We start from the raw sequence: 25,421 nt of genomic DNA on the forward strand, positions 1-25,421 counted from the left end.
TTTTATGTCCAAAGAACATATCTTTCAAATATGAAGGAAAAATGAAGATTTTTCAGACATGGAAAAGACATACTTATTATTAAAAACTCTTTAAATTCTTTAAGAGAAAGTAAACTGTTTAAACAAAAGCAGTAACAGTGTAGTGTAGTGTGGGATTTGTAGTATATATAAAAATGATAGGGTAGCAGCAAAACAAGGGTTAGGAAGAGAAAATAGAAATGCACAATTATAACGTTCTTACACTATATGAAGTAGTATGCTCTCACTTTACTGCATAAGGTAAATATGCATACTATAAACCCTAAAGCAACCATGAAAATAACAAAGCAAAGAGTTATAGAGTAAACTATGTATAAAGTGGAAATAAAATAGAATCATACAGATATTCAACTTATCCAAAATAAGGCAGAAAAAGAAGAGGGAAAGAACTACTAGAATGGACAAATAGAAAGATAAAAAGATAATAGATTAATACAACCATATCCATAAATACCCCAATTAAATAACAGAGATTGTCAGGTTGGAAAAAAACTATATATACTGCCTATAGGAAATACACTGAATATAAAGACACAAACTTTATAGCACTAAAAACCTATATTAGAAAAAAAAAAGTCTCAGGTCAGTGACTCAGATTCTGTCCTAAGAAACTAGAAAGAGCAAAGTAAACCCCAAGTAAGTAGGAAGGAAAGAATAAGAGCAGAAATAAATTAGAAAACAGAAAAATAGAAAAAAATTAATGAAACCAAAAGCTAGTTCTTTGAGAAGGCCAATAAAATTGATAAACTTCTAGCCAGACTGATCAGGGAAAAAATGAAGGAACATACAATTACCAGTGTCAGGAGAGGTGACATCACTGTAGATTTTACAGGTGTTAAAAAAAGAATAAGGATAATGTTATGAACAATTTTTTACCAGTAAATTCTACAATTTAGATCAAATTGACAAATTCCTTGAAAGATAGAAGCTAACAAAGCTAGCTTAGAAAGAGACAAATAACCTGAATAGCTGCATCATGTATTTAATTTTTGGCTGAAAACGTTTCTACAAAGACAATTCGAGGGCCAGATAATGTCACCAGTGAATTCTACCAAACATTTAAATAGGAAACTTACACAAACTCTTCCCAGAAAATTGAAGAGGAAGGAACACTTCCTAACTCATTTTATAAGGCCAGCATTGCACTGATAACCGAGAACGGACAAAAACACCGGAAGGAAAGAACATTACAAACCATTATCCCTCATGGACATAATTGCAAAAATTCTGAACAAAATTTTAACAAACTGAATTCAAAAAGGTGGTAGATAAACCATGAAAATATGCTCAGTGTCATCAGTCATTTGAGAAAGACAAATTAAAACTTCAGTGGGGGCACCACTATATGTCTACCAGAATGACTAAAATTAAAAATGCTGATGATATGAAGTATTGGGAGGTGTGTGGAAGAATTGGAGCTCTTAAATGTTGGCGGTAGGAATGCAAAATGGCACACCACACTGAAAGACAGTTTAGCAATTTTTTAAAAAAGCTAAACATATCTGCAATATGATACTGGCATTTCACCCGTTACTCACCCAAGAACAATAAAAGCATATGCTTATACAATGACTTGTACACAAATGTTCACTGAGGCTTTTTTTTGGAATAGCCCCAAACTGGAAACAACCCAAATACCCATCAACTAAAGAATGGACAAACTGTTACATCAGTACAATGGAATACTACACAGTAATAAAAAGAAACAAACTATTGATATAAGCTATAACATGGGGTGAATCTCAAAATAATTATGCTGAGTAGAAAAACAGACAAAAATGAGTATATAATGTGTGATTCTATAGATCTCCATTCTAGGAGATACACACTGATGTATAGTGGCAGGAAACAGTGCTTTCCAGGAGAGAATGGAGAAGTGGGGAAGGATGAGGGGGAGATTACCAAGGGGCACAAGAAAACCATTTGGGTCAATGAATATGTTCATTATCTTGATTTTGGTAATGGTTTGATATCTTATTCAATTATACTTCAGTAGAGCTCTTAAAAAGTAATAATGACAACCTCAATGATTAAGAAGATGTTGTGTGAAAACTATATACTACACAGTGCTCCAGAAAAGTTAGTCATTAATTATATATAAGGGATTAAAGATGACTATGTGATTGTAAGATTAGGAAATTGTAAGGATGGTGGTAGAAGTAATAGAAATAAAGGATAGGAAATGATTTGCAAAAGATGGTGATTCTGTTTTCCCAACTGTGACATATAGGTGGAATACCCAGAAGCTAGTTGGGAATGTGGAACCACAGCTGCAGAGACGTGAGTGTGGCCACAAATATGTGCAAATGTTCACAGAGTTGAGGCTGGAGGCAGGAGGGTAGAGGAGATATTTGCAAGGACAGCATAGGGCAAGGGGAGAGTAGAAGTCTGTGGACACTCCTAGCAGATTGTATAGCAGTAATTGGGGTACTGTTTGGGATAGAGTAATTAGAGGTTATCTGAAATGATGACACTGGAGTTGAGCCAGCCATGTAGAGATAAAAAAGAAAAGTGTTCCAGGCTGAGGAACAACTGGAGAGACCTAGAGATGGGAAAGACTTTGATGTGTTTTAGCAACTGTTTAGGAGGCCAGTGTGGCTAGAGTTGGTAAAGGAGGAAGAAGGTAGTTTAAGCCTTGGTTAGGTTGATAGGATGTAATGAGTTTAGATTTTATCTTCAGGGTAAAATCTATGATGTGTTTTTAGAAAGGTCATTATGGATAAGTTGCAGGTGGATAAGTACTTGTGGAGGAGGCAAGTGAGAAGTTTCTTTCAGTAGTTCAGATGGGGAATGGTAGTGACTTGGACTAGGATCACCATGGAGTGGATAGATTAAAGGTAGAAAGATCAGGGCTTGATAAAAACCAAGGTCAGGAATCTTGCCAGTGACAAAACCATTGGGCCTTAAAATATTAGAGTTGGAAGTGGTATTAAGGATTGCTCGGTAGAACTCCTTAACCAACTACCATGTTTCCCATTTTGCTCTGGACACATACCTTAGCACATAGCAATAATTATCTTTCAAATTAGTGTGGTCCTTCAAAGTTTCCAATGTGTGTTCATATATGGTGTTTCCTTCAAGGAAACACCCTCCCTTTATCTCAGCTTGTTGCTCTGGTGTTCTGCTCCAGCCTATTTGGTCATAGCTTGGTACTCAGGTGCAGGGAATGGTGGTTCTTGTGTTATAAAGTGGGACCTGGGGAAGGGTAGGAGATACAGATGATGGAACAGAAGCTGAGGGAAGCAATTCCTCTCGAGACTGACTTCCAAGTACACAACCAGCCATCTTGTCTTCAGAGAAAGGCTAGCACTGCCTCCCTCTCTTCTTCGAAGCTTCTCCTTACATCCCAACCTATTGAAATCAGGCTCAGCATTTCAGAAAGCATGCTATACTGTCTTCTCTTCTAGGGAGTCTTTCCCTGCTTCCCTTATCTGTTGTCATCTCACATTGTTTTGAACTCTCACTTTTGTATCTCTCTGGGCATTTGTCTCAGCTCAACATATTAATTATTTCAAACTTTCCCTGAGTGATTGTGTCTTTCACCTTTTTTTATGCCCTATGATCCTTACTGCATATAACTCATGCATATAGCAGGGACCTGGTGAAGGTTGTTGAATTGAACCCATTCAAGTTCAAATACAAGCTTCAGACATGGTAGGTACAGAGAAAAGTTAAGAAGGGAACTAAGATTCCTATGTGAATGTTTGTTGATTCGAGAGAGAAAGAGAGAGTGCAAGCAGGAGGGAGGGAGGGAGTAAGGGAGAGGGGGAGGGAGGGAGGGAGGGAGGGAGGGAGGGAGAGAGAGAGAGAGAGAGAGAGAGAGAGAGAGAGAGAGAGAATGAGAATATGAATCCCAAGCAGCCTCCACACTCAGCATAGAACCTGACATGGGGCTTGATCCCATGACCCTGGGATCATGACCTGAGCCAAAATTAAGAGTCAGATGCTCAACCAACTGAGCAACCCAGGTGCTTCTGAATGTTTATTTTTTTAATTAAAGTTTTTCTGGCTGAGATATAATTGACACATAACATTGTATTAGTTTTAGGTGTGCAACATAATGATTTGATGTATCGATATACTGCAAAATGATTATCACAGTAAGTTTATTACTATCTGTCACCACATATAGTTACAATTTTTTTTTCTGGAGATGAGACTTTTAAGATAGATCTTTTCTTTTAACAACTTTCAAATATACAATACGGTATTGGTAATTATAGTCTTCATGTTGTCCATCGCATTCCCAAGGCTTATTTATCTTATAACTGGAAGTTTGTGCTTTTACACCACCTTCCTCCATTTCACCCACCCCCCACTCCCTGCCTCTGGAAACCAAGAGTCTGTTCTCTGTAGCTATGAGTTTGTTTTGTTTTAGATTCTACATATAAGTGAAATCATACGATATTTGTCTTTCTCTGTTTGACTTATTTCACTTAGCATAACATCCTGTAGTTCCATTCGTTGTTGCAAATGGCAAGATCTCATTCCAATGTGTATGGAATATTGGAATGTTCCAATGTGTACACACACACACACACACACACACACACACGCACCACATCTTCTTTATCCATTCATCTACTGATGGACATTGGGGTGGCTTCCATATCTTGAGTATTGTAAATGATGCTACAATAAACTATATCTTTTCAAGTTAGTGTTTTCATTTCTTTGGGTAAATAACCCAGTAGTGGCAGTAGTAGAATTACTGGGTCATATGGTATTTCTATTTTTAATTTTTGAGGACCCTCCATTCTATTTTCCACAGTGGCTGCACCAGTTTATGTTCCCACCAACAATGCACAAGGATTCCCTTTTCTCCACATTCTCACCAACACCTGTTATTTCTTGTCATTTGATGATGGACATTCTAACTGGTGTGAGGTGATATCTCATTGTGGTTTTGATTTTCATTTCCCTGTTGATTAGTGATGTTCAGCATCTTTTTCATGTATCTGTTGACCATCTGTCTGTCATTTTTGAAAAAATGTCTATTTAGATCCTCTGCTCATTTTTAAATCATATATATGTGTGTATATACATATGTGTGTGTCTGTGCGTGTGTGCATGTGCACGCGTGTGCGCACACACACATATTTTTGGTGTTGAGTTGTATTAGTTCTTTATATATTTTGGATATTAATCCAGTATCAGATATATCATTAGCAGATATCATCTCCCATTTAGTAGGTTGCTCTTTCAATTTGTTGATGGTTTCCCTCCCTGTGCAAAAGCTTTTATTTTGGTGTAGTATTTCCCTTGCCTAGAAGACATATCTAGAAAAATGTTGCTAAGGCTAATGTTAAAGACATTACTGCCTATGTTTTCTTCTAGGAGTTTTGTGTTTTCATGTCTAACAATTAGGGGTTTAATCCATTTTGAGTTCATTTTTGTGTATGGTATATAAAAATGATCTAGTCTCATTCTTTTGCATGTAGCTATCCAGTTTTCCCAGCACCATTTATTGAAGAGACTGTCTTTTCCCCATTGTATATTCTTGCCACTTTTATTATGGATTAGTTGACCAAATAGGTTTATTTCTGGGTTCTGTATTCTGTCCCATTCATCTATATGTCTATTTTTGTCAGCACCATACTTTTCTTTATTACTATAGCTTTGTAGTATATACTGAAATCTGGGATTGTGATACCTTAAGTTTCATTCTTCTTTCTCAAGATTGTTTTGATAATTTGTGGTCTTTTGTGGTTCCATAGAAATTTTAGGATTATTTTTTCTAGTTCTGTGAAAACTGTTGTTGGTGTTTTGATAGGGAATGCATTGAATCTGTAGATTTCTTTGGGTAGTATGGACATTTTAACAATATTGATTATTCCAATCCATGGACATGGTAGGTCTTTCCATTTGTTTATATTATCTTCAGTGTCTTTCATAGTTTTAAGAGTACAGGTCTTTCACCTCCTTGGTTAACTTATTCCTAGGTATTTTATTCCTTTTGATGCAATTTTAAATGGAATTGTTTTCTTAATTTCTCTTCCTGATAGTTTGTTATTAGTGTATGGAAAAGCAACAAATTTCTGTATATTAGTTTTATATCCTGCAGCTTGGCTAAATTAATTACTTCTAATAGTTTTTTTTTGGTAGTCTTTAGGGTTTCCTATGTGTAGAATCATGTTATCTGCAAATAGTGACAAATGAGGACAGTCTAACTTATCCTTTCCCAGCTTGGATTCCTTTTATTTCTTTTTCTTGTGTGATGGTTGTGGCCAGGACTTCCAGGACCATGTTGAATAAAAGTGGTGAGAATGGACATCCATATCTTGTTCTAATCTCAGAGGAAAAGCTCTCAGTTTCTCACCACTGAATATGATGTTAGCTGTGAGTTTCTCATTTATGGCCTTTATTATGTTAAAGTATGTTCCCTCTAAACCCATTTTGTTGAGAGTTCTTACCATGAACAGATATTGCTTTTCTCAAATACTTTCTCTGTATCTATATGATCACATGATTTTTATCTTTCATTTTGTTAATGTGTATCGTATTGATTGATTTATGGATATTGAATCATTTTGCATCCCTGAAATAAATCTCACTTGATTGTGGTGAATGGTCCTTTTAATTTATTGTTGAATGTGGTTTGCTAATATTTTGTTGAGGATTTTTGCATATGTGCTCATCAGAGATATTGGCCTGTAGTGTTCTATCCCTCCCTCCCTCCCTTTCTTTCTTTCTTTCTTTCTTTCTTTCTTTCTTTCTTTCTTTCTTCCTTCCTTCCTTCCTTCCTTCCTTCCTTCCTTCCTTCCTTCCTTCCTCCCTCCCTCCCTCCCTCCCTCCCTCCCTCCCTCCCTCCCTCCCTCCCTCTCTCTCTCTCTCTCTCTCTCTCTCTTTCTTTCTTTCTTTTCCTATCAGGGTAATGCTGGCCTCATAGAATGCATTTATTTGGAAGCTTTTTTTACCTCTGCTATATTTTGGAATAGTTTGAGGAGAATAGGTATTAACTCTTCTTGAAATGTTTGGTAGAATTTATCTATGAATCCCTCTGGTCCTGAACTGTTGTTTGTTGGGAGAGTTTTGATTACGAGTTCAATTTTGTTACTAGGCCAATTGGCCTGTTCATATTTTTTATTTCTCTTGATTCAGTTTTGGAAGATTGTATGCTTCTAGGATTTTATCCATTTCTTCTAGGTTGTTCAATTTGTTGGCATATAATTTTTCATTGTAGTCTTCTATAGCCTTTTATGTTTCTGTGGTGTTGGTTATTTCTCGTCTTTGATTTCTGATTTTATTTATTTGGGTTCTCTCTCTTTTTTTCTTGATGAGTCTGGTAACAGATTTATCAATTTTATCTTTTCAAAGAACCAGCTCTTGGTTTCATTGATTTTTTTCTATTGTTTTTTTAAATCTCCATTTCATTTATTTCTGCTCTTACATTTATTATTTGCTTCCTTCTGCTAACTTTGGGTTTTGTTTGTTCTTTTCTAGTTCCTTGAAGTGTAGGGTTAGCTTGTTTATTTGAGATTTTTCTTGTTTCTTGAGGCAGGCCTATATCACTGCACATTTTTCTCTTAGAACTACTTTTGCTGTGTCCCAAAGATGTTGGACTATACTGTTTTCATTTTCATTTGTCTCCATGTATTTTTTCTTTCCTCTTTGATTTCTTCATTGACTCACTGGTTGCTTAGTAGCATGTTGTTTAACTTGCATGTGCTTGTGTTTTTTTCCAGTTTTTTTTTCTTGTTTCCACCTACCTTTGTAGTTGGAAAAAATGTGTGATATGATTTCAGTTTTCTTAAATTTAGTGAGATTTATTTTGCAGCCTAACATATGATTTATCCTGGTGACTGTTTCATGTACACTTGAAATGAAATAGTATTATGTTGTTTTGGGATATATACCCATATATACCTGTTAAGTTCACCTTGTCTAATGTGATATTCACAGACTGTTCCCTTTCTGATTTTTTTGTCTGAATGATGTATCCATTGATGTGAGTTAAAGTTTCCTTCTATTATTGTAATACTGTCAATTTTCTCCTTTATGTCTATTAGTATTTGCTTTATGTGTTTAAGTTCTCCAGTATTGGGTACATAGATATTTACAACTGTTATATCCTCTTGTTGTGTAATAATTTTATTATTCCTAATTATAGGCTTTTCTTTTCCACTTAAAGAAGTCTCTTTCACACTTCCTATAAGGCCAGTTTAGTGGTGATAAACTCCTTTAACTTTTGTTTGGGAAACTCTTTACTTCTCCTTCAATTGTCATAGATAACCTTGTCCGGTGGAGTATTCTTAGTTGTAGGTTTTTTTTTTTCCTTTCAGCACTTTGATATATCATGCCATTCCCTTCTGGCCTGCAAAGTTTCTGCTGAAAACCTAACTGATAGCCTTATGGGTTTTCCTTGTGGTTTACTAGTTGCTTCTTTCTTGATGCTTTAAAAATTCTCTTTATCTTTAACTTTGACATTTTCATTAATATGTGTTGTGGTGTGGACCTGCTTGGGTTCATATTGTTTGGAACTCTCTGTACTTCCAGAATCTGGATGTTTGTTTCCCTTCCCCAGGTTAGGGAGGTTTTTAGCTATTATTTTTTCAAAGAACTTTTTTTTTTTTTGCCACTTTTTCTTTTTCTTTTTCCTCTGGGACACCTATAATGCAATGTTTGTTTGCTTGATGTTCAAGAAATCTATTCTTATTTTGTTTTATTCTTTTTTCTTTTTGCTGTTAAGCTTGGGTGATTCTTATTACCCTGTTTTCCAGATCACTGATCTGTTTCTGCATCCTCTAATCTACTGTTGAGTCCCTTTAGTGTATTTTTCATTTCAGTTTTTGTATCCTTCAACTACTATTGGTTCTTTTTTTTATATGTTTTTTGTCTTTTTTGAAGTACTCACTATGTTCATCTACTCTTCCCTCCACTCCAGTGAGCATCTTTATGACCATTATTTTGAAATCTTTATCAGGTAAGTTGGTTATCTCCATTTCATTTAGCTTATTTTCCGAGGTTTTGTCTTGTTTTTTTTTTTTTTTTTCCATTTGGTATGTATTCTTCTGTCTCATTTTGCTTGACTTTCTATGTTTGTTTCTATTAATTAGACAGAAGAGCTACTTCTCCTAAACTTGAAGAAATTGTCTGGTGTATGGTCACCCCTGTGCAGACTGTGTGTGCCTGGTAATTTTGGCTGGCTGGCTGGAGTAGTGGCTGACTTGGGTTGTGGATTCTGGGGCACTTCATGCTGTGGTTGCCCTGGTAGGATGACTAGAGTTGAAGTGGGCATGGGCCAGGGTGGCCCGAGGGTTCCCTGGCAGGACAGCTGAACTTGAAGTGGGTACTTGCTGGTGGAGTGCTGGGGCTCTCCATGAAGAAGATATCCTGGGAGGACAGTTGAAGCTGACATAGGTACAGGCTAGGGTGTTGTGTGGCACTCTGTGCATGGGGTGTCCTGGTGGGGTAGCTGGAGGTGAAGTAGGGTGTGGGTTGATGGGTCCTGGCACTCTGTATTGAAGATGTCCTTGTTACTTGTCTGGAGCTGAAGTGGTATGAGCTAGGAGTGGTTCTGGAATGCTTTGTGCCTGGGTCATCTTGGTGATCTGGCTGGAGCTGTAGAGAGCACTGACCAGGGGTTTCCTGCACTGGGGCCACTGTGATAGGAGGATTGGGTTAGTGTGGCCTAGAGGCCTGTGGCTCACTAAGGTGCTAGGCTGGCTGGTCTCTGCTCCCATCCATACTGTCAAAGTAGAGGGGAAATGTAAACGGTGGCTCCCACCAACTTCTTCAACCTGAAGAGAGTTCTAGCAGCTACCCCACATTTGGCAGAGTTCTAGGGCTGGTTCCTTTATATTTTAGTTGCCCTTTTATTTTCTTTTATTCCCCCCCCATATTTATATTTAAATTCCAGTTAGTTTCAGGTGTAGAATTTAATGATTCATCACTTACATACAATACCCAGTGCTCATCACAAGTACCTTTTCTTAATACCCATCGCCTATTTAACCGGTCTCCCTGACCACCTCCTCTCCAACAACCCTCAGTTTGTTCTCTATAGTTAAGAGTCTGTTTCCTGATTTGCATCTTTTGTTTCCCCCTCACTATGTTCATCTGTTTTGTTTCTTAAATTCAAACTGCGGCATTTTTTTTTCTGTGCCCTGGGGCAAGTGAATCTACTCACAGTCTCTTAGTACTATTCCTCCCCACTGCAGTTTGCAATGTTGGGGATGAAGGTTTCCTTTGTTACCTCGGTCTCTTTTGCCATTCTCTCTGTAGTCTGTCTGTCTTTTTTTTTTTTTTTTTAATTTTTTTTTTCGACGTTTATTTATTTTTGGGACAGAGAGAGAGCATGAACGGGGGAGGGGCAGAGAGAAAGGGAGACACAGAATCGGAAACAGGCTCCAGGCTCTGAACCATCAGCCCAGAGCCTGACGTGGGGCTCGAACTCACGGACCGCGAGATCGTGACCTGACTGAAGTCGGACGCTTAACCGACTGCGCCACCCAGGTGCCCCTGTAGTCTGTCTTTCATTGTACAGAAGCTATTAAGTCAGCCCTCTGTTCTTCAGGAGGAACTGTTCTATATATAGGTGTGGATTTGGTGTGTCTATGGAGAAGGTGAGTTCAGGGTTTTCTTATGTCACCATCTTGGCTCAGAAGTCCATATTTTATTTATTTATTCATCTATTGATGGACACTTGGGTTATTTCCATGTTTGGTTATTGTAAATAATGCTGCAGTGAACATGAAGGTGTAGGTATCTTTTCAAAAGAGTGATTTCATTCCATTGGGATAAATACCCAGTAGCGTAGTTGCTGGATCATATGGTAATTATATTTTTAATATTTTGAGGAACCTCCATTCTATTTTCCATGGTGGCTACTCCAATTTACATTCCCACCAACTTCATACAAAGGTTACCTTTTCTCCACATGCTTGCCAAGGCTTATTATTTCTTGTTATTTTAATGATAACCATTTTAACAGGTGTGAGGTGATAGCTCATTGTGGTTTTGATTTGCATTTCCCAAATGATTAGTGAGGTTGAGCACCTTTCCATTTACCTGTTGGCCATTTTGTGTATCTCCTTTGGAAAAATTCCTGTTTAGATCCTCTGCTCATTTTTTGGTTAGAGTGGTTTCTTTTTTCCTTTTGAGTTGTATGAGTTTTTTTTTTTTTATTTTTGATATTAACCTCTTATCAGATATATGATTTATAAATATTTTCTCCTATTCAGTGTGTTGCCTTTTCATTTTGTTGGTGGTGTTCTTTAATGTGCAGAAGCTTTTTAGTGTGATGTAGTACTACTTGTTTATCTTTTCTTTGTTGCCTTCCCTGTGAATTTTGATTATAGTATCTCTACGCCAGGTATAAATGATGGAGTAGGAGTGGAGGTGGGGACAGAAAGGAAATAAAGGGAATAAATGGAGCACTTGGGGGTGCTAGAATTAGGAAAGTATGTCTGTGGCAAAATGCCCTTAGAGAACTACAATTCTGAGTATGAGCCTGACCACCATCCTAACTCTTCCTTGTTTAAAATTTAAAATAGTCTATGGGGAGATATTCTCTTTTTAGGATCATTATTCTGATTTTATTACAGAGCTCAGTTGGGAAATTAATTTTTTATTTTAGGAATTTGCTAGAATATATCTGTGGCAGAAACTGGTAAATACTCAATAAGGTCATTTCCTCCTCTTCCTGGGCATATAGCTTGACTACATTTCTCTGTCTTTCTTCTCCCTTGTAGTTAGGTATTGATGTAAAATGGAGCCCTGGGCAGTGGAATATGGGCAAAAGTAATGACTGGCTAGGTCTGGCCCTTCCTGCATTATCATCTATGCTTTTTCTCTTCTTGTGTGCTGGCTGAATGCCAGAGATCCAGTCTAGAGGAGCACTATCGAGTAGAACTTTTGTGGTGATGAAATGTTCTAGAGTTCTGCTATCCAATATGGTAGCCATGCATTTACTGTGCACGTCAAATACAGCTAACAGGACTGGGGTACTGAATTTTTAATTTTATTTAATTTTAGTTAATTTAAATGGCTACAAGTGGCTAGTAGCTACCATGCTGGATAGCACAGCTTTTAATGGAAGGAGTCTGGTCTCTGAGTGACTGGATTGAGCAGAGTTCTTGGCCTACCTGCACAACATGGTAAAGTGCATGAGAAATACATATTTACTGTGTTAAGACACTGAGATATAATATCTGTTCCATAAAATGAGGGATACCTGCTGATATACCTACACTAAAAATTCATATGGTATGCATCTTCAACTGGAAAGCAATGTGGCTGGACAAACCCAATATCTAATATCAAACCTAATTATCTAGTGTCATTCCTAAATAGACAATTTAATCTTATTTCACCTCCCTTAAGCTCCCAGTTTTGCCCCCCATCCTATTTTCTCGGAGGGAAGTGATGAACAAAAGGCCATGAGGCAAACACTACCTCCTTTTCCTACTCAGGGTAGAAGAAACTGCTCAGGGTTCTGATTTCCTCTCCATCCTAGCTCACTGTGTAGGCTTGGGCAAATCACTTGTTATTATCTCTTGTTATTGACTTCTTTACCTATAAAATTATGATTTCTGGATTTGCTTTTTTTTTTTTTAAATATATGCTCTCTTCAGCATCCTGTTTCTTCTTCTTTGCTTGGGTGATGCTCACTCCAAGTGCTTCTGGCTCAGGGCCCTTCCAGGCCTTTCTATGTTCTATTCTGTGCCTCTGTCTTCACACCTTCATGTCTTTCCTCTTTATCATTGATTATGCACATACCTGTTAATACTGCCTCACACCTCACTCACTTTCAGCCTCTCCAGCCTCATTTCCATGTCAAACTCTGCTCAGATGGCTTTTAGGAATATCACTATAATGCCCTTCTGTTCATCTTCAAAAGGGTGGGATCTGGGAACAGATGAGTCTCCCCTGTCTGAGTACTTAATCCTGTGACATGGTTTTTCTCCCATATCTATAAATTCTAGGCTTTTACTTCCTCCACTCCCAGAGTGTCTAAAGAATTAAAAGTTTGTAAATTGCCTTGAATTCCTTGGGGATAACTAGCAAGTGTAAAGAATAAAAATCATTTCATATAAAGCTGTTGAAAAACAGGCAGTGAATTGATTCACAGTCTCCCCCATTGGGCTATGATTATGAGTGTCTCAGATGAAATATCACATTTCAGCAAGACAGGTGATGCCTGTGTTAGGCTGCTAATTGTAATAAAAAGCTTAATTTGCACTTCTGTTTCTCATTCCAGTGGGTTGGGGAGTGGGGGTGGCAAGGATGGGGCTATTCAGGGAGTCTTTATAAGCTTGTCCTTGAGTTGGTGATGGGAAAATGATTGTTCCAGCATTGTACAGTCAAAGCTTGACTGCTGTGTGCCATTAGCTCCCCAGCTATTCTGTTTCTCAATAACATTATCATTTTTCCTGTCTCCTAAGGTATAAGCTTTGCATTCATCACTTACTCACCTACCTCTTCCTTTTATTTTCCTTACGCTTGTCCTCCCCTCCTTTCTCCTTTTCTTGTAACCCCATTTCTCTTTTCTTCCCTTCCTTTCTTTTACCATAATTCCTTAATAATTTTGATTATCTATTATATTGAAGAGACTAAAATAAGGTGATGAATGAGATAAAAAAGTTCCCTGCCATTGTGTAATTGCAAACTATGATGGTTGACAAACAATGATACAAGGAATTCTGACAAAGAGTTATTTAGTTGTTCATTCAACAAATAATTAAAGAGAGCTTACTGTGAGCCAGGCAGTGTTCTACAGACTTAGGATACACCAGTGAACAACTGATAGTGGGGATATGATGGGTAAAGCACAGCCTTCTCTGAGATTGCAAAGCAGGTAATCTTGTCTCACCTAAAGGGTCTTAGAGGGACCCCAGAGAAGAGGTGCTTTGATTGAACCCAGCAGGATGAGAAGAAATTAGTTTGGCCAAAAGGGTCAGGGGAAATGGTTCAGCTAGCTGTTGCAGGGGAGGAGCTTGTGAGAAAGAAGGAAAAGTTTATTCACTGCTAGTGCATATGGTGTATGGGTCCAGAGTGGCAAAAATGAGTCCTGAGACCCAGGCAGGGACCAATCCATAACGGCCATCTAAGCCACCGCAGTGAGTCCAGAATTCATTCAGGGCATTTGAAGACCACTGAAGGTAAGGACAATTTGTATTGGAACTGTCCAACAGAACTTTCTGTGATGGTGGAGATTCTGCGATGGCCAATATGGTAGCAACTAAGCATGGTAACTTTTGCATACTTGAAATATGGACTATTGTGCCTAAGGAACTGAATTTTACTTATTTTATTTTATTTTATTTTATTTTATTATATTTTATTTTATTTAAATTTAAATGGCCACACGTGGCTAAAAGCTACCTTATTGGACAGTGCATATCTGAATCATCTTTTCAAATCATATCCAGAATTACAACCACGTGTTTTCTGCACTGCACCACTGTGTGGCCTTCTGCTCCTGTGAAGCCTTTCCCAACCACTGAGGCCCGAGGTACCAATCAAATCTCCCAGTTAATTGGATAGCAACTTCCTACAGGTTCTTATGTGTGTCTGCCTTCTTCCTTCACACTCTCAGACTGAGGACTACTCTTGGCTTTTGTTTTTATCCTATGGCAGGGCACATAGCCTCTGTTCACTGAGTAATTTTTGTTTCGGGATTGACTCTTGTTTTCCTTCCTGGGCTGATTATGGGTAAAAAGCTCAAGGATGCAGACACTAGCTTGGTCTATGGGCTGCCCCATTAGATTTGTATATCCCAGCCCCCTGAATGTGCATGGGGGACATCTGCCTGAGAAGCCAACCTGCATGGCCTCTCAGAGTCCTGCCAGAATCTCTCACTTGTCCACCCCTTGGACACTTCAATTCTGTGAATGAAGTGAGGTAGAGGGATTCTCTGCTTCTTCGTGGAAAGGCAAGATGTCACTTCATGGCGCCTTGTTGCCACCCAGAAGAACTGTTGGGTTGCTCTTCTAAAAGCCTTATGGTGACAGGGGGCTTGCTTTCCATTCCTGTATTTTCTCTTGACAGTCAAATCACTTTCCCACTGGGGTTTACAGCTTAAAACTGATTGGGAAAGGGTCTTATTTCCACGCTTATGTTTTCAGCTTGCAGCATAAAAGAAAATGTTCTTATGCTTTCAATTGATTTGGGGATAATCAATGATCCACCACTTTTCTTGCTTCCCTCAGTCACCAGAGCCAAAGATGTGTGAAGCTCCCACCTGAGTTCTCTCATGTGATTAGCCCAGGGCTAGTTCTTCTCTCTCTGGAAGTACAGATAGTGTTGCCCCATTTTCAGAGTACATAGAAGATAAGGGACATGGTAATTTTAGTGATGGAATGAAGATTTTGCCCTGGCAGGGTCTCAGTTCCCACTTGGAGAATGTATTTTCATAGAATTAACGACAGACTGTCGCAAATATCATTTAGTCAGTGCTTATATTTTCTCAGTGTCCCTTCGGTTGTTGTCACCTGCAGTGACAGGGGCCTCATTGCCACTTGAGGCTGTCCTCCTGTCCTCAGGCCCTTCTGACTATTGGAACATACTTCACTGGGCTGAACTAAAATCTGCCCATGGGAGCTTTCACTCCTGGCTTCTGGCCTTCCTCTGGGGACCTGATAAGCCCAGCCTCATCATCCCTCCTTCACATGAATACCCCTGAGTATTTGATGATAGCCCAGTCTTCTCTTCTCTACTAGGCTCCCAGAGTTCTTTTAATGATTTCTTGGCGGATGGGATATCAAGCCCCAGTCCTCTTGGCTGGCCGTTTTTAGTTTCTCCTCAGAGCAAGCACCCAGAAAAAAACAGATCAGCTTTATGTAGAGATGTGGAGAATTAGCATCCTGGGCAGAAATGGCATGAAATCTTGTGTAGTTGTGTATCACAGGGAGGCCCAAAGTAGTGGTCCTGCTTGCATAGTGAGGGAATCTTACTTTTTGTCCTGTGTCCTCAGACAGACTCAGCTGTGGGAGGATATGTCTCTCATTTGCATCAACACTGTCTGGCACAGTGTCTCATCCAGAGTGGGTACTTGGTGAATATTTGCTGTTGGGCTGTGGGGATGATATCAGTCCTGCTTTAGAGCAGAGGGCGTCCAGAGAGAGAATGAAATGAGATGGGATGCATGTAGGATCTAAAGAGCACTTCAAGTGAGGGCACAGAGCTTACAATTAATTCAAAAAATAAATGAAGAGGCAGTGGAAGGAACTGAAGGAAGAGACTGAAGTGGCTGCAGCCACAAGAAAGATGATATTAGGAGAGGCAGACTCTGTATTGGGATGGGAGAGGTGAGAAGCAGAACGCTTGTTGTTTTCCATTTCTCCAGGAGACTCCTTCTTGAGGCCTCCCCCTCTGCATAAATGATGGCCACTCCTTACAATGGCTCTCAGAAGCAGGAGACAGGGCAGGACTGTTGTGTTCTTTGTTCAGATGAGCAAAGGGCCCAGGGGATTTGCCTCACCTTCCCAAGGGAAGAGGATCAGTTATGGACCCAGCGTTCCTGCGGCCATTCATGTCACTGTGGGGATTGGCTTCAGTGAATTCAGGGATGGCCAGAAATGAGAGGTTAGGAAACTGGAGAAAGTTGAGAGAGCTTTTAAAAGAAGCCATGCTGTTCGTGGTGTTTGGTGGTGCCAGTTTGATTCAGTTCAGTAGCTATTTGTTGAGTCTCTGTGTGTCCTTCCTGCTGGAAAGAATAGTCATGTGCTCTATTCCTTCAGAAAAGCAATATGGGCATGAAGGTCAGTGACAGCTACCCTTCAACAGGGGAATGCGTTTAATTTATGAGTTGGGGAAAGATATAACGGGCTCAAAGTGGTTGCTGAAAGCCATACCCTTTTGTATAATAAGAGATTAGAACTTGGTGTCTCTGGCTTAGAGGTGATTCTCTTAGGCTGCCAGCTCAGTGCTTGGCCCTGTGGCTCCACGTCTGAGAGCCCTAGGTCCTGTGGAAGTCACAAAGATGAACAAGATATGGTGAGCCACAACAAATTACAATCTAGCAAGGGAAGTAAGTCAGATGGACATGTAGCTATATAATTATATTATTCCACTATGCTGTTTTTACAAGGGAGGGAGAAATTGCTTCCTACTGAGAGGATAACTAGAAGCTTCATGAAGCAGGAGATAATTTGACATGCTGTTTGACCTCCAAACTTCCCCTGCCCTTACCTTTCCATCTCTATACTTTCCACCCAGGTGGTCAAACCAAAATTCCAGAGGAGTCATTACTGATGCTTCTCTTTTTCCTCTTCTCTGACATCCAATCTGTTGCTGGTTTGCTTAGCATCTGTTTCCAGCATAGAACTTTATTCTATCCATTTCACTGTATTCACTGTCACCACTGAAACCCTGGACACAACCACCTGTTGCTGGGACTGTTGAAAGAACTTTCTAGGTGGCTTAAAATTCTGCTCATTTTCCTAGCCTATCAACAGTTTTTTTGCAGCAGCCAGAATAATCTCCCCAAAAGGTAATTCAAGATCCTGGCACTCCTCTGCTCACAAAACCTATGTGGCTTCTTATATTAGTCAGTGAAATATTTTTTCACAGGTTTGTTTTTTCTCCAGTTTGCATTTTATTGATGTCAGTGTTCAGACCTTGACCACATATTCCTGCAGTGGGAACAGCCTCTCCTCCTACTGCTGCTTCTTGGTCTTCAGGTTCTCTTTGTGCTTGGTCAGCTGGCAGCACCTGGCATATGTCTTCCTGGGCTGCAGATCCAGGGGCTTTTACTACTACTACTACTACTACTACTACTACTTCTTCTTCTTCTTCTTCTTCTTCTTCTTCTTCTTCTTCTTCTTCTTCTTCTTCTTCTAATGTTTCTTTACTTTTGAGAGAGAGAGAGAGGGAGGGAGGGAGGGAGAGAGAGAGAGAGAAAGTGTGTGTGTGGGGGGGAACAGAGAGAGAGGGAGACAGATCCCAAGCAGGCCCCTTGCTGTCAGTGCAGATCCTGATGTGGGTCTCAAACCTGAGCCAAACTGTGAGATCATGACCTGAGCCAAAACCAAGAATTGGATGCTTAACTGACTGAACTAGCCAGGTGCCCCAGGGGCTTGTACTTCTTTCCCTTGTACAATTTCCTGAGGTTCCCTTTCTGAGTCTGGTTAATGACAGTGAGAACATGGGCAATAGATTTGCTAACAACTCAGATCTTGGAGAGTTTGGAAGGAAGCTGTGTGGCCTGTCACTTTGGTGACACACAGCTGGGACAGTTCCATCTTCAGGTTTTCTAGCTGTTTAGACAGCTCCCTCTTCTTGCTATGAAGGTATTGAGCCTCAATCCTGGCCATGGCTACACAAGCTGCTGCCACCTGCTCCTTGGGGAAGAGAACAATTTTAGATATTTCCAACAAGGAATATTAATATAAGATTTTGTTACATAGATGAAATAGAGGATGGGAGGCAACCAGAGCAGGAAACCGCTTCTAACTCTAGATTGGTAGGACCCAAACCCCAGAACCTAGAAGCTGTTCAACCATGATGCATCCTGCCTGCTGGGAGCTGTGACCTTAGAGGGAGGGGATGTCTTGTGGGAAGCTGCAAGGACAAAGGAGATGCCACCATTGTTGTAAAATGCCAATTGAAACCAAGAAGAGGGGAATACTCCGGCCTCTCTCTTCTTCCTGTATACTAGTCTTCCATTATCAAGACACCTTGAGAAAGGCTGAATGGTAGAAATAGATTGACAGAAAGTAGGTGAAGACTGGCATACTCCCAGCTCTCTGCCATTGCCTGCAGGGCCTCACCTGATCTGCTCCTGACCACCTGTCCATCCTTGCCTTGTACCAACATGTTTTCCTCCTAGCAGGCCTGCTCTGCCAGTCTCCTTTCTGGTCCTGGAGTATCCCAGGCTCTTCTTTCCGTACTCCTTTGGATAATGTTCTCTCTTTCTGGAATAGGCATCCCTTGGTCACTTTCATGGTTGGCTCCTTCTTTGCATCCTTCAGTCTTAGCTCAAATGGTATCTCCCCAGAGGGTCTTACCTGACCACTTTATTTATTTATTTATTTATTTATTTATTTATTTAAAGTTTATTTATTTTTTAGAGAGAGAGAGAACAGGGGAGGGGAGAGAGAGAGGGAGACACAGAATCCGAAACAGGCTCCAGGCTCTGAGCTGTCAGCACAGAGCCTGACGCGGGGCTTGAACCCATGACTCATGAGATGACCTGAACCAAAGTCAGATGCTCAACCAACTGAGCCACCCAGGTGCCACCCCATTTAAAGTAGCTGCCCTCACCTTACAGATGACTACTCTGTGATATCACCCTGGCATTTTGTTGTGGTGCTTATCATAATCAAACTTATTTATTTGTTTGCTATTTATTAGTTGTCTTTCCTGAGTTCATTCAGGTCTGTGCTCAAATATCACCTCCACAGGAAGGCCCTCTATGACCACCCAAGCTGAGGAGTGCCCCTTTCCTATCACATTCTATTTCACTACACAGCTTAATCAATATTCTTTTTTATATAGTTAGTCATTGCTTGGCAAACACACCCACTCCTCTCAGCCCCACCCCCAACCCATACATTTTTCTTCCCCACTAGATTATAAACTCTGTGAAAGCAGTGTGTAGATATTCACCTGAAAGGAAAGCCCCATGAAGGAAGGGGACTTATGTGTCCCATTCAGCTGCGTGAACTGTTATAAATGTCTCCAGCAGAATGATGCCAGACGTAGTACACACTTAGTGAATACCTGTGGCATGAACGAATAAATAGTGTTGAAGTTGAGTAGAATCTCAAAAGCAGTGATGGGAGAGAAGAAAGAAGATTCTCAACCAATGGAAAAGCAGAGATATTGGAAAGTGTACATTTTGGGAAAGACGAGAACTTTGGTTTGTTGGAATGTAAAGACCGTGATGGGTGTTAGGTAGGGGTTAAGTCAAAAAAAGGCAGGTTGAGGCCAGATTATGGAAGACCTTAAAGGCTGTTCATGAGTTTATTCAGTTGGGTATGAGGGAGCTGTGAAATACTCATACTAAGCCCTGAAATACACATAGAAAGTGTCTGAAGATTTACTTCACTTTTAACACCAGTGACAATTCTGTGGCTTTCTGAGAGTCATAATTGGTTTAGACAGAGGGATGCCATTAGCAAAGATTGGTGAACTTAAGAGGAATTCTAGTTTGGTTAATTGGTTGAATCATTTATTCATCAAGGATTGAGATACCTGGTAATAACCAAGTTCTGTGCAAGGGAAGAGACATTTAAATGTAAAGCAGGATATTAATGTAAATGTAAAAATGGGATCCCTTCCCTTGGGCTCACTGTCTAATAAGGGAGGTAAACCTGTAAACAGGTCATTATAATGCAGTGTGATATGTGCTATTAGAACTCTGTGTACCATGGGTGGGGGCAGAGCAGGGGGTAGCAGCCAGCTCTTCCTGGGGCTGTTAGGAAGGCTGTTCACATCCCAGGCCAAGCTTGGAAGGTGAGCAGGCAATGGCAGGAGAACAAAAGTGTGAAGGGAAATGAAAACAGAGGGAGCAGTATAAAATGTAGAGGGGTACAAGAGCCTGGCTGTCTGGGAAACAGGAAGCAGCAGTTTTGTGTGCAGAGTGTATGGGGGCTGGGCAAGTGACCAGGGCACCATGGATTGGATGTGATGAAATGTGTGAGGTCAGAAATATGGGAGGGGCCAGGTAATGAAGACCTTTATCGCCTTAAGGTAAGGAGTTTGAAGAAGAGGTCTGTTTCCTCCCACTCCCTGACTTCTACTTATAGCACAAATGCTCTCTTTGTGGCCCCGTCATACCCAATTTACACTCATTCATGTTCATTTTCTTGCTAAAAGTATTGAATAAGTTTCTATTATATGCCAGACACTATTGTATACATTGAAGATTCGGTGGTGAATAAGGTAAACAAGTTGCCCTCATGGAGTTTATAGTCTAATAGGGAAGGTACATACATCTATATGTGTGTATGTACATATTGTGTATATTTATTTGTTACCAAGTAATCAATTTTGTGAAAATAACATTTATGTGTGTATATGTGTATACATTATTTTGCCAAGTTAATTATTAGTTCTTGGAAAAATAAAACACTGTAAAGAAATAAAACACAATGAAAGGGGGTGTTTAAGTTTTAGAAGGTATTTCTGTTCTGTGGAAGTGACATGAAAAAGATCTGAATAGAGGAGCAAGCCAGGTATCATGGGGAAGAGTGTTTTAGTCAGAGAAGACAGCAAGTGCAAAGGCCCTGAGGCAGGAGATGTTCCAGGAAGAGCAAGGAGGACAGTGTAGCTAAAGTACAGTGAATAAAGGAAGAGGGATAGCAATAAAGGAAGCAATTAGCAACCAATCATGGTGGGCTTGCAGGTGATGGCTGAAGTTACAGATTTTATTCTAAATGTGATGAGAAGTCATTGGAAAGTTTTGAACAATACATTATGAAAGAATCATGCTAATTGTTTGTAAGTAATAGCCTTTAGTGGGACAGGGGTGGAAGCCAAGAGGTGGGTTGGGAGGCTGTTGCAGTAGTGTAGGTGAGAGATGATGGTGGCTTGTTGCAGCTTAGCATTGATGCTGTTGTTGAGAAATGGTTAAGATTCTAGATATATTTGAAGATGGAGCCAGTAAGTTTGCTGATGGATTGAATGTGGGGTGTTAAGGAAAGAAAGAGGGAAATCAAGGATGATTCCCAAGGTTTTTGACTTGAGCACCTGGGTGAACAGCGGTGCCATTTACTGAGGCAAGAGACAATGATGGAAAAGCAGATTTGTAAGAATGTAAAGAGCAGGGAAGTCAAAAGTGTTAATTTGGAGACACCTATCAGGCATCCAAGTGGAGATGCCGTGTGGGTAGCTGGATGCACAAATCAGAAGTTAAGGGGCAAAGTCAGAGGTGGAGGTAGAGTTTTGGGAACATGCACATGTTGGGGTTAAATGCTGTCCCTGTGTTCCTGACCATTTTTCCAGGACAGAGCAGTGCTGCTCCTTCCATGAAGCCTTCCTTGCCTGTCCTGGGCCTTTCTTTTGCCTTTCTGTTATTTCCTTTAAGCTGAAGACTTTCATTTGGGCAAGCTGTGCCTTCACCTTTGATTTACATCTCTTGAAGCTTCACAGGACTTTGACTGGGGTGCTTAGGCTGAGGGGTGCCGACCTTCTATGTCTAGAGGCAGGTGGGCCATGTTTCCCAAGGTTGTCTAAGGCTGACGTTTGGGTCTATCAGACACGCATAAAGACAGATTCAAAACATCATCATAGAAACTAAAGGCAAAAGGACACATACTGTATGATTCTGTTTATATGAAACACCCAAAATAGGCAAATCTGTAGAGACCGAAAGCAGATTAGTGGTTGCAGGAGCTGGGGCAGGGGGATTGGCAAAAGCCTGCTTAATGAGTAGAGTTTCCTCTGAAGTAATGAGAAAGTTCTGTAACTTGGTGATGGTTGCACAACATTGTGAATATGCTTAATGCTGTTGAATTGTATACTTTTAAGTGGTGAATTTTATGTATGTCAATGTTACCAAAATGAAAAAAAAATACCCCAACTATGTCATCAGGGATGGTTTCCACAAGACTCCCCATTGTCTTCTCTTTGAGGCAGCTTCCCCACTCACCCTGACTCCCTGTGCTTAGGTAGGGATGGAGGCTAGGGGCTAGGCACTGGGGATGGGGGAGGTTGGATGTGTGTGGCTGGGGGCTGGCACTGATCTGCTTCAAAGGGCAATCTGTCTATTTATAGAGAGAAGTGGAGGAAGGCAAGGTCAGGATTACAGAGCAGGGTCAATTTATTCCTACCCAATCTGAGGTCTGGTATGCACATGGGGTGGGGTAAGGGCTGGCCACAGGGGCTAACAAGCTGGCAGCTGTGATGGCCAGTCATTTGTGGCCCACCAGTACATATCAGGGTGGTTACTGACACCCTTTCTTGCTCAGTCCTTGCTGCCAGAGGTATCTGGGAAACTCTGGGTGACTTGTGTTGCTGTTTGTAAAGTCTGGCCTTTCTCTTTCCAAGCTGGGGAAGGAGCCCACTAGAGAACCCCATGAGAGAAGCTGGAAAAACCAAGACATTCCTAATGATCTGATTGCCCATCCCCCTATTGGGTGATCACCTTTAGATTTTTAGGGCAAGGTTCTGTGGGCTGTGCTTTGGGGTTTCCTAAGGAACCATTAGCTTGTCAAGCACCTGAAATTACCAGGTAAAATGTAAGATGTTTTTATTTTCGGGCATATGTAGTGTTGCCTTTGGTAGACTCTTAGCATCCCCTTACTTGGGTGGAAGAACTTACTAGCTATTGCATTAGCACGGGTGAGTGAATCAGTCCAGGGACAGTCACAGGGGGCACCAATGGATTTGAATGAGGAGGGTGGTGATATTTCCAGAGGTAGAGGTGGAGGACAGAGATGGAGATCCAGAAAAGTTTGAGACATGTGGAGTCTTCAATGAAAATAAGCAAAAGGGAAATTGTATAAAGATATCTGTATGCTGCTATTTCCAGCATTACTATATTAGGACTGGGTGTTTGCAGCCCCAGGTCTGTAACTTGGGTGTGACTCTGGAAATAGGAGTTGTCTTAGTCAGCTTGGGCTGCCATGACAAAACACCTTAGGCTGGGTGGCTTAAACAACATACATGTACTTCTCACAGTTCTGGAGCTGGAAGTCTAAGACGAAAGTGCTGGCAGAATTGGTGTCTGGTGAGAGCTCTCTTCCTGGCTTGCAGACAGCCACCTTCTTGCTGTGGCCTCACATGGCAGAAAGAGAGGGGGAGACAGAAAGAGAGCAAGAGCTCTCTGGTGTCTTTTCTTAAAAGGTAACTAATCCTGTCAGACCAGCACTCCACTTTATGATCTCATCCTTTCTGACACCTTAATTACTTCCTAATGACCCTATCTCCCAGTGTAGTCACATTGAGAGATAGGACTTCATCATATGAACCAGAGCGGGACAAACTCAGCCCATGGCAGGAGTCATAACCACACAGCCCCAGGAATGCTCTCTGGCAGGGTCCAGAAGTCTAGAGATGAGGCCCAGTGGCCTGGGTTCAGAAACCCACTCTAGGGATTGTGAGTTGTATCCTGGGGTGTTCTTTGTGAGAACCAGCTCAGCTTAGGACTCACCATGTAGATGAAAACTGAGGAGACCCTGGACCTGGAGACCCTGTGTCTCAGGGATGAGTCACAGGTGGACCAAGCTCCCCCTAGTATTCTGAAACACCTTGTAGGGGTCGGGACACATGTGGGGCTAGGGGCCAAGGCAGTCCTGTAGTGAACTGTGTCTGGAAAATAGAGTGCAGTAAATTCTTGGCTTACGGAATGTCTTCAAGGCTCTGGTTGAATAATATATGCAGACTGGGTTTGACTCCTAGGTGGAACAGAAAGCTGCTGAAATTGTCTGCCAGAAAGTGCCATAGCCCAGGAATTTGGTTAATGATTACAGGTGTGTGTGTATGTGTGTGTGTGTGTGTGTGTGGTGGAGAGACAGATCTATCCTGGGCCAAGTGCTGGGTAAATGAAGGAGAGCCTCTTGTTGACCCTAGGATGATAGGCACAGAATATTATTCTTAAGAAAATTACATGGCAGGTCAGCACAGAAGAAGGTGTAAAGCCCAGGCAGTTTGGTGCTTCCAGAATACAATCTCAGTGTCTTTTCATTCGACATTAAGATGATCTGATCTTCTGATCTTACCTCCCATTTTTCTCTACAGGGAAAATCTTTTAAAATGTTTATTTATTTATTTGAGAGAGAGAGAGAGAAAGGGAGAGAGAGAGAAAGCAGGCGAGTGTGGGGAGGGTCAGAGAGAGAGGGTGAGAGTCCCAAGCAAGCTCTGTGCTGTCAGTACTGAGCCCCACGTGGGGCTCAATCTCATGAGCCCGTGAGATCTTGACCGGAGCTGAAATTAAGAGCCAGGCGCTTAACTGACTGAGCCACCCTGGTGCCTTGCCACTGGAAATCTGTTTTCTGATACTTGACTAAGCCTTACTAACTTCAACCTTCTTACCTTTGCATATAAGTTTCCTTTTGGCCAAATACGACCTTCCTATTCTTTCTATTCTTTAAGAACATCTCAATCCTCACCTCCTCCATCCTTCTGATTCCTCTAGTCCACAGGGATCACTCTCTCTTTAGACATCTTAAAAGGTTTAAAATTGCTTTCACTTCTTGGTAAAATCATAGCTTTTCCAAAAAGAGAGATTTCAGAGATGTCACCACTATAGTCAGCTTCAGAGTGGATGACCGACCAACATCCACTGAATGGCAATTTATGCAATCCTAAAACTCAAGCAGTCAGTGTTTAAAAAAGAAGGAAAAGCTAGGCAGGTGGAAATATGTGTGATCAATGATTAATGAGCCTCCTGAAAGGGAGTGCTTTAGGAATAAGACAGAGCAGTACCATCACTGGAAGCAAATATGAAATTGTGGCTCTTGGAGCAAAAGAAAGCTTCCCTTAATTAATGGGTA

The 25,421-nt window shown here is 40.7% G+C and overlaps 1 protein-coding gene and 1 pseudogene across 6 annotated transcripts in view; one reads left to right on the forward strand and one right to left on the reverse strand.

Moving 5' to 3' along the window:
• Window positions 1-25,421, forward strand: part of CACNA1E (calcium voltage-gated channel subunit alpha1 E) — a 587,464-nt gene that overhangs the window by 152,797 nt on the left and 409,246 nt on the right. For 3 of the 6 annotated variants that reach the window (XM_053209400.1, XM_053209399.1, XM_053209401.1), the window contains exon 1: window positions 14,338-14,494. The exons of 2 other annotated variants lie outside the window; for them this stretch is intronic. The gene's annotated coding sequence lies outside the window, so the exon portion shown is untranslated. Of the gene's footprint in view, window positions 1-14,337; window positions 14,495-25,421 lie in introns of those variants that run through there. One more of the 6 variants, XM_053209402.1, reaches the window with a different exon arrangement.
• LOC106966787 (60S ribosomal protein L35-like) lies at window positions 17,906-18,296 on the reverse strand (annotated as a pseudogene).

This window comes from Acinonyx jubatus, chromosome E4 (assembly GCF_027475565.1).
Source record: "Acinonyx jubatus isolate Ajub_Pintada_27869175 chromosome E4, VMU_Ajub_asm_v1.0, whole genome shotgun sequence".
Lineage (NCBI taxonomy): Eukaryota > Metazoa > Chordata > Mammalia > Carnivora > Felidae > Acinonyx > Acinonyx jubatus.